Source organism: Rana temporaria, chromosome 4 (assembly GCF_905171775.1).
Source record: "Rana temporaria chromosome 4, aRanTem1.1, whole genome shotgun sequence".
NCBI classification, from domain to species: domain Eukaryota; kingdom Metazoa; phylum Chordata; class Amphibia; order Anura; family Ranidae; genus Rana; species Rana temporaria.
Window position 1 is genome coordinate 388,311,559 of NC_053492.1, and position 14,380 is coordinate 388,325,938.

At 43.7% G+C, this 14,380-nt stretch overlaps 1 protein-coding gene across 1 annotated transcript in view; it reads right to left on the bottom strand.

Moving 5' to 3' along the window:
* Positions 1 to 14,380, bottom strand: part of LOC120937689 (sodium/calcium exchanger 1) — a 641,159-nt gene that overhangs the window by 481,970 nt on the left and 144,809 nt on the right. The gene's annotated exons all lie outside the window — the stretch shown is intronic.

A 14,380-nucleotide genomic window follows, 5' to 3' on the forward strand; every position in this document is an offset into this window, starting at 1 on the left:
TGCAATATCTCCTTAACCTACATGGCTAAGGAGATATTTGCAGAAAAGCGGGCGCCGATGTCTACGGCGCAACGGCGCAGGCGCACTGAGCGCGGCGGCTCCTGAATGGGAGCCTGCCGAAAAGTGCCGGAAATGTTCGCATGTGCGGGGATCGTGCCCTTCTGCACGCATGCGCGGGAGTGAGATCATCGCCGCTCCGGCCAGTCACAGAGCCGGAGCACTGATACCCGGAAGTTACTCCGGGTATCATGGTGGCGACGGAGGAGGTGTCCAAGGACTGCTGTGGGGGCTTTGATCTCACGTAAGTAATTGATAATGAGCTAGTATGCTAGTCATACTAGCTCATTATCCCTTTGCCTTGCAGGTTTTTTTTATTTTATTTGAAAATAGCTCCTGTTCCCTTATAGCAGATTAAACAAAACCGTGCTTGTGATGCCTAATCTGCCCCTCTCTAAGCTGTAAAAAAAACCTGCCTGATCTTGTGTCCCCCCCTCTGTGTACTGACCACTATAATCATGGCTGCTAATCCCTGATTACCGTGGTCAGGCTAAGTGCCTCCATCATCCACAGCTCTCCTCTCTCCCTCTCCCTCCCTGCCTGTCAGCTCCTTTGTGTGAGCCACCCCCCCCCCTCTCCTGCTGCAATGAGTAGTAAAGTAAACTGTTAAAGAATATTCACTGGCAGCCCCCCTTTTATGCAGCCATAACACACAGTATATGTGTTTGTTGAAAACTAGGCCTGTAAATACCTTTTTTCAGATCTTTTTAGGCCGGTCACATGACTACCGGCTGCTCTTCTCCCCCATCTAAGGGTTACAGCAGGAGGGGCCAGCACAACAGTCACGTGACCTCCCCGGATGACGTCAGAGGGAAATCTCAGTCCCTCCCTTTGCAGCCCGTAGATGGAGTAGGAGAGTGGCCGGGAGTCACATGACCGGTCTAAAGAGATCTGAAAAAGGGTATTTACAGGCTTGGTTTTCAACAAACACTTATACTGTGTGTTATGGCTGCATAAAAGAGAGGGGATGGCAATGAATATTTTTTAAAGGTTACACTTTAACCACTTCCCGCCCGGCCTATAGCCGATTTCCGTCCGGGAAGTGGTTATGAAATCCTGACAGGACGTTCCAGAACGTCCTGCAGGATTTCATGCCGTGCGTGCCCGTGGGGGCGCGCATCGCGGCGATCGGTGATGCGGGGTGTCAGTCTGACACCCTGCATCTCCGATCTCGGTAAAGAGCCTCCGGTGGAGACTCTTTACCACGTGATCAGCCGTGTCCAATCACGGCTGATCACGATGTAAACAGGAAGAGCCGTTGATGGCTCTTCCTCACTCGCGTCTGACAGACGCGAGTAGAGGAGAGCCGATCGGCGGCTCTCCTGACAGGGGGGGTTCGCGCTGATTGTTTATCAGCACAGCCCCCCTCGGATCGCCACACTGGACCACCAGGGATGCCCACCCTGGACCACCAGGGTGGGCAAAAAAAAAAAAAAAAGCCTGCAAAAAAAAAAAAGAAGTCTAAAAAAAAAAAAAAAAAGGCATTCAAAAAAAGAAAAAAGATGCCAATCAGTGCCCACAAATGGGCACTGACTGGCAACCTGTCAAAATCAGTGCTGCCCCACAGTGTCCATCAGTGCCACCCCAGTGTCCATCAGTGCCACCCCACAGTGCCCATCCATGCCCAGTGCCCACCTATCAGTGCCCATCTGTGCCACCCATAAGTATCCATCAGTGCCACCCATAAGTGCTGCCCATGAGTGCCCATCTGTGCCGCCTATGAGTGCCCAGTGCCGCCTATGTGTGCCCATCAGTGCCGCCTATGTGTGCCCATCAGTGCCGCCTATGTGTGCCCATCAGTGCCACCTATGTGTGCCCATCAGTGCCGCCTATGAGTGCCCATCAGTGTCGCATACCAGCGCCGCCAATCAGTGCCACCATCTGTGCCCGTCAGTACTACCTCATCGATGTCCATCAGTGTCATCTCATCGGTGCCGATTAGTGCCGCCATATCAGTGCCCGTAATTGAAAGAGAAAACTTATTTACAAAAAAATTAACAGAAAAAAATAAAAACGTAATTTTTTTTCCAAATTTTCAGTCTTTTTTTAGTTGTTGCGCAAAAAAAAAATCGCAGAGGTGATCAAATACCACCAAAAGAAAGCTCTATTTGTGGGGAAAAAAGGACGCCAATTTTGTTTGGGTACAGTGTAGCATGACCGCGCAATTGCCATTCAAAGTGCGACAGTGCTGAAAGCTGAAAATTGGCTTGGGTGGGAAGCTGCGTAAGTGCCTGGTATGGAAGTGGTTAAGTTAACGACACCCCAAACACAGGTCTCAAATGCAGTTTATTTGCCTGCATCGGATCGCATGTTACAGAAGTATATTTGGTATGGTGCAATGCAATATCAGCCCATTCAAAATAAATGGTCTGAAATCGCACAACACAGAACTGCATGTGATTCGAACCTCAGGGCTCGTTCACACCATCTCTATTGGGCTGTGCTGATCTGTATAAATCAACTCAGGTTCAACACAATAGCACACACAAAATACAATTGTTTTATTTTGGCCCTGTTCATACCACAACACTGTGTTAAGGTAAAAATGCAGCAACACACTGAAGGTCACCACACCACAGTGCATCACAACACGCTGAAGTTCCATTATATGATATACTTCAAAATATTTAAAGAAAAAAAGAGAAAAAAAAGGAAGCAGTGCATTGCATAGTGGTAACACCAGTTGCAACAACACAAAATATGCCAAACTGCATACATGTTTTAATGTGCAGGCTAGTGTGAATGGGCAAAGCAAAATTTGTCTGGTTTGACATCATTATTTGCTTTTGTCTGACTTAGAAGAACATTTTAGATACAAAAAAAACTGTTCGCTAAACCTGGGCTGAAATTTTTCTTTCCCAAAAGTCATAAATGCATTTGGGCTTTTTTACAACAGAACAAATGGGTTTGGCAGAAATTAAAGAGACCCCTTCACCAACTTAAAAAATGCAGGTAAAAGCATAGGAATTTTTTTTTTTACATACTTATTTGCATTGTTTTTCCTTTCCCCCCTCACATCAGAGTTCTCTTTTACACCAGAGTCCACAGCATTACCCTTTACATCAAAGCCCCCCTTTAAATCAAGGCTCTTAGAGCCCCTACTTACATCTGGGAAGGAGGGCTCTAAGGTAAAGGGAAACACTGTGGACTCTGGTGTAAGAGGGTCTCTGGTCACCAAAGCCCCCACATTCATCAGAGTCCACTGTCACCCCTTACGTCCCCATACATCAGTGTGATGGCAGGACAGAAAAATCAGTGGGGACACTTTAGTTACCATTGAAGGTGAGCTCACTCACCCCAGGAAGGAGGCTCAGACAGTCTTCTATCTGCATAGTTCCTCCACCATGTACAGTAGTTGCTGTCTGCTGGGCTTTCCCACCCACTCATCCCCTTTCTGAGCACAGTGCTGCCAGGGATTGGAGAGTGGGCAGAGCTGCAGGCACACATAGGAGGAGGGGGGCAGGAAGAGGAGTAGAAGGTCCAACTTTTCCTCACTTCTCTCCCATCAGTGCAGAGGGGGAGGGTGGTCTGTCAGTTCTGGGTCTTGGCAGTGTTAGAGAGAGTGTAATATACACTCTGCTTACAATTGCAACCAGCAAGCCTGCCATGAAGCCACAGCCTGGGCTCTTGCTCCCCCCTCACAGTGGCGGAACTTCTGGGCCTGGTCGCAAGTACGACCCTTGTGACCCTGGTAGTTCCACCACTGGGTCCAGGCCAGTGCAATGAAGGAACCTCCTGGTAAGCCAGGTCTTACAGGAAGTGGGTTGATTGGCACCCTGAGGGGGAGCAGTGATGGAAGTCATGGAGACAAAATTTTGGCAACTTTTTTAACACGTGGGGTAGTATATATATATAAAAAAATAAAATAAAGTAGAGGTCTTCTTTAAATATATTATTTTAAATTACTTTTATGTTGAAATTATGCCTGTTAAGATTTTTTTTTATTTATTTATTACAGTTGTTAGAGAGTGGAATGTTTTCAGTCAAACATCTGTGGTACATTTACATTGACAGAGTTGGCCTATGTAAGCAAATATGGCTGTTCCCATGTAGACATGTTGGGCCAGATTCTCAAAGGCGTTACGACGGCGCAACACCATTAGCGCCGTTGTAACTCCTCATCTGGCCCCGGGTATCTATGCGACTGATTCTTAGAATCAGTTGCGCATAGATACCCATTAGATCTGACATGCGTAAGGCTGTTACGCTGTCAGATCTTAAAAGTAATTTTTTTTCCCGCCGCTAGGTGTCGCATCGTCGTTTTCCCCGTCGTCTATGCAAATGAGGTAAGTACACGAGATTCCCAAACCTACGCGCGTCCGACGCTGAGAATTTACATCGTTTCCGTAGCGTACGCGACGCGTAAGGTTGCCCCTGCTATTAGCAGGGGCAACCAATGTTAACTATGGCCGTCGTTCCCGCGTCGAAGTTAAAAAAAAAATACGTTGTTTGCGTAAGATGTCCGTGAATGGCGCTGGACGCCATTTACGTAAACGTCTAAGCAACTGACGTCGGGGCGACGTCATTTAGCGCAATGCACGTCGGGTAATTTACCCGACGGAGCATGTGCAGTACGCTCGGCGCGGGAGCGCGCCTAATTTAAATGGTGCCTGCCCCATTTGAATTGGGCGGGCATGCGCCGAGTGAATTAACGATACACCGCCGCAAGTTTACAGGTAAGTGTTCTGAGAATCAGGATGTAAACCTGTAAACCTGCGGGGGTGTAGCGTACAGCACATACGTTACGCTGCCCAGGAGCAACGTTAATGTATGAGAATCTGCCCCGTAATTTCAAATACACACAAAAAAGGGATTTTGAATGTGTGAAATATTTATATTTATCTATTAATATATTAAATATTTTCATAGTGTCCCTTTAAAAAGACCAATATACAAGAAGCAATAAGCGTGTCCCACTTATGGACAAGTAATCAAAAATTTTAGTTTATTAAAAAATCTGTAGAAAGTCGGTGCATTTCGGGGGACCCTTCCCCTTCATTAAGGCATATACCGTATAATGTGTGATCTCAAATGTGACTGGACTGGAATGGATCGTAATACCAATTGTAAAAGTGAAATTCTGCCACTAGCTGTCTATGCAGAGTGGAGCATGAAAAGATGTAATTTATCTTTAATCTTCGAATCAAAGGAATTTTGGTGATACTATTATAGAGCTGCAGGTTAAACATTGGAAAAAAGCTCTAAAAAAAAATACGTGTTCTCGTTCTACATTGACTGCAGATTACTCACCGAGATCTAATCTGCTGCTTGTCCTCATCTGCCCTAGAAGTGATTTCCCATTTAAGTTTAATTTTTGTTTGGCAGCAACTAGTTTTCTGGAACCTGATTGCAAAGGAAAGATGCATTTGTATTACTAGTAGACTTTGTTGTCACAAATGGATATAGTCTCGGAACCCTTTGGAGTGCTTCAAGGGGTTGTAAATGTTCATTTTTTCTTCTAAATGTTTTTTTCCTTTGTCTGAATTTCTCCCTTCCTGTTCCTCCTCAGTAAGCTTGCCCCCATCACCTGGCTGGGTGTTAGTCAGCCAGAACAGCTTACTTAGGTGGAACAGGAAGTAAGAAATTCAGAAAAAGAAAACAAAGAAAAAAAAACATTTAGAAGGGAAATCGAAGGAAAAGATAAGAGAACCAACAATGCACTAGCTTAAAGTAACCTATTTAGAAAATAAAAAACAAACCTTTACAACCCCTTTAAAGTATAACTAAATTAAATTTGTTTTTAGTTTTGAATGGAGTGGAGGGGGATTAGAACGGTTGTTAGATTTTATTGCTGTCTGTGCCCCCGTTAAGGAGATTTATCTTCTCTATTTGTCCTGTTTACCATTATCATTCAAAATAAAAGTAACATTTTGGGTTGTCCCTAGAAAAGTGGAAATCTTCCAATGGGGAGTTCCCAAGGAATTTTCTTAATTTTCAGGGGTTTCCTCTCACTTCCTGTTTGGCTATGGAACAGGAAGTGAATGAAAATCTCTGCAATGAAGCACAGATGGCGAAAAAAAATCTGACAGGGGTTAAAACCCTCCTGTACTCTATCCAAAATGTAGAATAAATGTTTTCCCTATAGATCTACTTTAAACAAACTCTGTCATTAACCCTAGCCACCCCCCCTCCGCTAAAAAAAATGGATGCATGGATAAAGTGCAATCAACTGTCAAGACTTCAACACTCACACTTCTGGGTAATGTCAGAGCTTACTAAGGTGCCCTGTGCCAACCACATTTATATTGGCCTTTCACTATGACAGGCCCTCACACTGGCAAATAGGAATGTACATGAGGCAGGAAGAGGCAACATAGCTTTGGCACTATAACCTAGATAACAAGGATAACTTGCAACAAATGTGTGGCAGTTAGGGATGAGCTTTGTGTTCGACTCGAACGTATGTTCGACTCGAACATCGTCTGTTCGTACGTTTTGAACAAAACTGGTTGTTCGCGCCAAATTCAAGTGATGCGCGTCGGCCCATAATTCACTGCGGCGTTACGCGCTGATGATTGGCCAAGCATGCACCATGACCCTGCATGCTTGGCCAATCACAAGGCGCAAAAAACGAAGAACCACAATTGGCCAAAGCCAGGGGCCCCAGGGAGGTCAGGATCGGCACTGGGTCTTGTAATGACCTGGGGGGAGTGGTGGCGGGGAAACTCATGCTATTTTTTTCAATGATTTTTATCCATATTGCAGGGACCAAACATTAAATTAAAGCCACAAGCAGTATTAAATTACTTTTTTCTGAGAGTTATCTCATGTTGTGCAGGGACATTTCTAAACTCTCTCTCACCCAGCAGGTACCATATTTAAAGGAATTTTTTTTTTCACTTTAAGCATCATTAAAATCGCTGCTCAAGAAAAAACTACAGTTTTTAAAACTTTTTTTTTCCATTGATACATGTTCCCTGGGACAAGACCCGGGTTCTCAAAGACGTTTTCCAACAATAACTTGAATATTGGCCTTTAAAATGAGCACTTTTGAATTCGAACGTTCGAGTCCCATAGACTTTAATGGGGTTCTAAATGTTCGCGCGAACGATCGGTCTGTTCGAACGTACTGGTGCGAACACGGGTATGTTCGGCTCATCCCTAGTGGCAGTGTTGAATTGTAAGTCTGTTAAAGCGGAGCTCCACCCTAAAGTGGAACTCCCGCTGATCGGAACCCTCCCCCCCTCCGGTGTCACATTTGACACCTTTCAGGGGGAGGGGGGTGCAGATACCTGTCTAGGTATTTGCACCCACTTCCGGCCACAGTCTGGGCAGACTGCGGGCAGGACATCACCTCCTGTCCCCCCCCATTGTGTTCTGGGAACACACGGCTCCCAGAGCACAGCGGGAGCCAATCAGCAGGCACAGCGCAACTCGCGCATTGCGCCGTAGGGAACCGGGCAGTGAAGCCGGAGCGCTTCACTTCCTGGTTCCCTCACTGAGGATGGCGGGGGGGGGGTAGCAGAGTGACGAGCGATCGCTCGTCCTCTGCTGCGGACCGCGATGGACTCCAGGACAGGTAAGTGTGCCAATATTAAAAGTCAGCAGCTGCAGTTTTTGTAGCTGCTGACTTTTAATATTTATTTTTTTTAGCGGACATCCACTTTTAATTTGCTGCACATTTTCACTAGCAAGTTGTACACTTGCAGAGCACTTGAAACAATTTTTAGTTGACACTTTTCTAATTTGTAGCAAATTTGCGTGGCAAGTCTCTAGCAAGAACAAAGTTGCAGTGGTAAGTCTACAGGAAGAGCTCTGCATGTCCACAGCTTGAAAATTCTGCCACAGTGACCCCTGTGGTGGGATGACTATTGCACAACATAACTAAAGCAGACTTGCAGAATGTTTACAAAGCAAGTTGATCTGGAGTCACGCAATGCAGACTTGTGCAACTGAAACTGTTGTTTCTGCTAATATATATAATGTTTGGGGTTATATCAAGTCATGGTAGGTTAATTAGGTTAATTGGATACTGCCCAGATTATCCCTACTATGTATGAATGTTAGTTTAGGGACCTTAGGTTGTAAGCTCCTTGAGGGCGGGGAATGTACAATGTATATGTAAAGTGCTGTGTAAATTGACGGTGCTATATAAGTACCTGAAATAAATAAAATAGTTCACATATTTCAAAATTGTGATTGTGCAACCTCTGAAAATTGTGTCCATTTGGCACTTTCAAGAAAAAGAGAAATGTATAAAATCTGCACTGACCTGCAGTCTCTGATAACAGATAATATATACTCACATACAGATAGATATCTCTTTTGCAGAGGTGGCTCTAGGCTTTGTGAGGCCTTAGGCAAAACTTAGACATGAGGCCCCACTCACACCCATAATGGGAAAAATAATTCAAGGAAGAAAAAGGGCTGCAGAAAATGCACGGATCTAGCACACAGATGATCAGCTCCACTTCCAGGGCACCCTCCTCGACCAGGGGGGAGGGAGAGAGAGAGATGGGTGATAGAGAGATTCGGAGGCGTCAACATTAGTATTGATTACAGGCATATTAGGCGGCCGCGAGGCCCCTGTGAATGCGAGGCCTTAGGCGACCGACTAATTTGCCTAATTAGAGAGCCGCCGCTGCTCTTTTGGAACAATGAGCTGGAGTACCTCTGCCTGTCCTTGAACCTGCTGCACCCCTCTGTCCTAATGATTGGACAAGTGCTTCAGAGGAGTATTTGTTACATTTTCCTACCAATCTGACCAAGTGTGTCCACTTGTATTCTTGTGTACACCAATATGCATGGACCATATATAAATTTTAACCTAAAAAATTATTTCTTAGCTGTTCGCATGTTACAAAAGTTATACACAGATAATCATGGTCAAGAAAAACATTAATCACTAATGTCATGAATAAGATCCATTTATTAACCCCATAGCATTTTAAAACTGGATACACAATGACAGTCATTTCATTGATGAAAGGGAGAGCAGAGATGGGAAGAAAGATCGCTTAAAGCGGAGTTCCAACCACAATTAGCATTTTTTAAATGTATGTCCTTTCATCCTGCGTTTTTATAATATAAATCTGGTCACTTACTATTTTACAATCCGCCGCCGATCCGCATAGATATTCAAAAAAGATAGTTTATAAAACTATATCTACACCGTTGTCATTTTGCTTGTGGGCATTGTGAAGCCTACAGGCACTTACTTCCTGGAAGTCTTGGATGGGGAGTGATAATTGGACAGCACACTGTATCCTGGGAAATGATGACACACATTTCCCAGGAGCATTAGAGGGAGATGATGTCAGAATCCTAGGTGGTTTCAAAGGCAGATTTCGCGGGACCGCATAGCAACAGGCATTTCCAGATGAGTAAAAACATATTTTTTTTTCTTTTTTAGGCCTAAGCTACAGTTTAAAGCAAAATTGTTTTTTTGATGGAACCTCCACTTTAAAGGAGAGACACTCGATGTCAGAGAGGGGGCAGGAGAGACAGATTACAAGAAGTAGTTGTTACATAATGTTATTCAAATGATTTGAAGCTCATCCATATTAACTACTTGGCACCATGTAGGCAGATACACAGTATACACTGTCTGTATGTTGATGCCTAATTAATTGTTTGTTAATGATGGCACCAAAATATTGTAAGCCCATTCATTATGTATGTAAATGATATAAATTTGCCTATGAAGCTGAATACATTACAAAGATTGTACTCTTTTGTTACTGAAGCGTAGCTCGGTCATTCACAAAAACACAAGCTCACAACAACCCATGGCAGGCAGCTAATTCACTTGTGCAGGCCCTTATTTCTCTGAAAATAGGTGCAGGAACTCAAGCATAACTGCGAAACAACCACGCCCCCCCCCCCCCGCGCACACACATCCTCCAAACCACTTCAAATAGTGGGTTTAGTGAAATCATACTAATAGTGGGAGGGTTTTAAATACCAGGAGTGCATTATGTATAGAGTGCAGAGTTTCGGTAGGGTTACACACAGAGTGCAGAGTTTAGGGTTTGTACTACGTACATAGTGCAGAGTTCAGGGGGGCGCTTAACACAGAATGAAGAGCCTTCTCCCAAAACTGCTTACCACTGCATCCTCCATTCACATTTCACCTTCATCCCTCTTCTTGCCTAGAACCTCCCCGCACACTGTAGGTGGCTCCACCTCTCTCATTTGCAGGGAGATCATCCAGTGGGGGGTGTCAGCATCCACACTGCACCCCATGCACCTACATCTCCCAGGTCCCCATCCTGCACTCAGTCAGAGCCACTCAGGAGATCATATCTGTGGGAGCCATTGGAAGACAAGCTGTCACTTGTAAATACAGAAGCCAGAATTCTGTGTTTACAAGTGATAGTGGTGAGCAGGGAGCAAAGGGCCTGAGCCAGAGGTGGTGGAACTGAGTTCCACCAAGTTCCAGCTGAAAAAAAGCCCTGCACTTGTCTTGTCAAATGTGGTAGTGGGTTGTCATTGGCTTTCATTTTTGTGAATGGCCACGCTGCTCTCCAGTGTGATCATTGACAACAACACAAACATAATGGAAAAACTCCCAGTTAGCAATCCCAATGTCCTATCTTGTTGCTAAAACTTGACAACCATTGTTTTTTTCACATCTGTAATGCTTAGAGTGAGCACCCAATAGATTTCACATCCTAGATTGGGACTGTAGACTGAGAAGTTTTGGCCAGTCCACTAGGAGGGCCAAATGACCCACCGGTACAATAATGAAATGAATAAAATAATAATTCCAGGCATGGCTATATTATACACTAGCTGAATACCCGGCGTTGCCCGGTCTTCCTATCTTAACCTTTTGGGGAGGAAAATCATAGTAATATAAATATACCCATCTTTTATATAAGGGTGTAGGTAAGGGTTAATTTAACTGTCATATATTTTTATTTGGCATATAAGTAATATGTGTACCAGGTATTATTGAAATATCTCCAGGCGTACAGAAGTTATGTGGGAACATACATTTCCCATTGATTTGCATGGGACTTTAAACAAAAACCCCGACCCTCACAAATGGGGGTAGTTAAGGGATAAATTAACTATCCTATAGTTTAAGTGGACATATAAGTAACATGTGACCAAGTGTTATCGAAATATCTACAGCCGTTTGGAAGTTATGAAGTAACATGTATTTCCCATAGAGTTGAATGGGACTTTAAAGGAAAACCCCGACCATGGCAAATGGGGGTGGGTAAGGGTTAAATCACCTATCCTATGTTTGTTGCTGACATATAAGTAACATGTGTGCCAAGTTTCATGTTAATATCTTTAGCCGTTTGGACGTGATGCTGGAACATACATACATACATACATACATACATACACACACACACACACGTTGAGTTTTATATATATAGATAGTTACATTGCTCCAACTTGGACCATTCTAACTATCTATATAATAATATACCATCCTTGGCTAAGGCTCCCGGAAGCTGGAAACCATGTAGAAGGCACCACTACTTCAATCATCACCACTTGCTTCTGGAGATCACTGACGCTGTGCTGTGTGGATGGTCTGATGCATTGTAAACACAGGAGGTCAGCCACTCAGCACAGGCGCTATTCAGAGAATGCTTTGCACTCTCTTGATGACTGCAAAGCGTTCTCTGATTGGATGAGGTGGATTGTGATGTCACCACCCCACCTCTTTGCCTTGTGCAGAGAGGACTTTGCTTTCATTCAAAAAAAGGAAAGCAAATGGTGCCCTTGCCAACCTGCTGACCTTAGTAAGTTCAGTAAGCAGGCGTGCAGCCACTCAGAGCAGGGACCATAGGGGAAATAGCGGTGTCTATGTTAGTGATTTCCAGCTTCCAGGGCCAGGCCAGGTATGGTAAAAACTACCAATGTAACTATGTAAAATTATACCATACCTGGAATTATTCTTTAACATTTTGCAAAGCAGCACAGTTTTTGATTCCTACAAGGGCCCCTTGACTGCATAGGCTATTTTCTGGACAAGGTGAACTTAAGCTTTAAGTGCTTTCTTGTTAGTCTATGAGATTTAATTCCCTAGAGATAAAATTCTCCTCTGTCCTCTAAGTCATACATCAATGCTGGATGACGGGAACACCTGAATGCTGGCATGCTAATATGTAATCATTGACAATAGACCGAGAACATGAAACTGCTGAATTATTGACAAACCTCTGAAGTCAATCCCCCGTAGAAGTGAAAAAAATTCTGCAAAACCAGTCACATATGCATCCCTATAACAAGCACAATCATCACAGAGAAAAAAGCTAATCAGGATAATTGTGATTTTGTAATTAATAGGATTAGCTTGAAATTTGCTTAGTTGCTCACTTCTTTTAAAGTGATGTTTATGCCAGTTCTTTTTAGTTCATTATCAATAAAATGGAGATGGTGTTATATATTTTTATTTTTGCAGTGTCATGAAGGAAAATAAATTCATTAAATGCATACATTCCACATCTCATTAACGTAAAGAAAGCCAAGCTTTGTGCCTTTCATAGACTTGTATCATCTCCATTCGGCATTATATGAACACTTGACCACCTCCTGACTCATCTGTAGTGCTTTATAAAAAGGTTTATACTTGTGGCCAGGGAGTGGGAAAAACAGGCAGCTAAGCTGCCCCCTTAACTACTTAAAGGGTTTGTAAAGGTTCATGTTTTTTCACCTTAATGCATCCTATCCTTTTGTATTTACTTTTTACACTTTTTTGGAGAAAGAGAAATGCCCCTTAGGCCCCGTACACACGTCCGGGGAACTCGACGTGCCAAACACATCGAGTTCCTCGTCGAGTTCTGTGTTGAAGCCGACGAGGATCTCGGCGGCCAACTTTCCTCATTGAACAACGAGGAAATAGAGAACATGTTCTCTATTTGGCCCGACGAGTTCCTTGTCGGCTTCCTCGCTGAAAAGTGTACACACAACTGAGTTTCTCGGCAGAATCCAGCTCCGACCGAGTTTCTGGCTGAATTCTGCCGAGAAACTCGGTCGTGTGTACGGGGCCTCAGAGTTTTTTCATCGGAAATTCTGATCGTGTGTACAAGGCATCAGGGATGTACAAATGCACATTATCTAAGGTCTGTGCCTGGTCTATGAATTACAATGGCCATGTGTTCTCTGTGACAATAAACAAACTCTGTGACTCTTGGGAGTAGGAAGTGCATGTTTCAAGAGTTGTAAAAAGTGAAAACACCTTGATGTACACACCTACAGATAATTGTTACCTTTAATAGACAGAGTATGTGGTCATTCTCAAGACCATTTTTCCATTGCTTAACAGGAAAAAATGTAATTGAAAAAACGTTTTACCTTTATGTCTTTACAACATACTCTAAAGAAGGACCTAATAAACAGAAAGAAATATTAAAGCGGAGATTCAACCTAAAACAATTATATACCGTTACATCCAGCATACTGCTGACATCTACAGTATGCTGATATTTTTTTTCGCTGTACTTACCTTCTTATAATTCTTTTTACCCGGCTTCCGGGTTCTCACTGCCCCGGGGAGTAGGCGTTCCTATTAAGATGCGTAGATGATTGACGTGCGGGTAAGGCGCGGCACGCGTTCCGAAAATAGACGAACTGGGCTTTATACGGCGCCTGCGCAGTCAGCTCTACACGGCAGGTGCAGGCGCCGTATAGCGCCGAGTCCTAGTTCGTCTATTTTTGGAACGCGTGACACGCCTTACCCGCACGTCAATCATCTACGCCTCTTCATAGGAACGCCTACTCCCCGCGGGAGTGAGAACTCGGAGTCGGGTGAAAAGAACTATAAGACGGTAAGTACAGCGGGAAAAAAAAATACCAGCATACTGTAGATGTAAGCAGTATGCTGGATCTAATGGAATATAGATGATTTTTAGGGTGAACCTCCGCTTTAAGGCACTCTTTATATCAGACTTGGAAAGACTTACTCAGTAATAATTGTATATGCTAAATGGATTTAGTTTAATGGATGGGTAGAGCCCATTTTACATTTTAGAAATGTTAATTTGAACCTCTGCTTTGAAAATGATCAAAGAGGCATGGCCATGTATAGATGCACAAAGGGTCACAAAGAAAAAATAAATAAACCACACAGAATATTTTTTCCCACTATAAAACATTGGAAATGGAGTGACTACTCATTTAAACAGCCTCCCCTACCATATAATGAATGTAAAATACGGGGTTTTACCTTCCAAAATATTTGCATTTACGCCCATTCAGTCCCGAGATTTACACACCTCTACATCACACAGCACAGCCAATCGGGTGACACAATTTTCTATGTTACTTAAAGCCATAGTAAACCCTATTTTTTTAATTTCATTGTCCTTATCCTTAAATATGTCTCTTTCCTCTGCTGTCCCCTCCTTCCTGTCTGTGG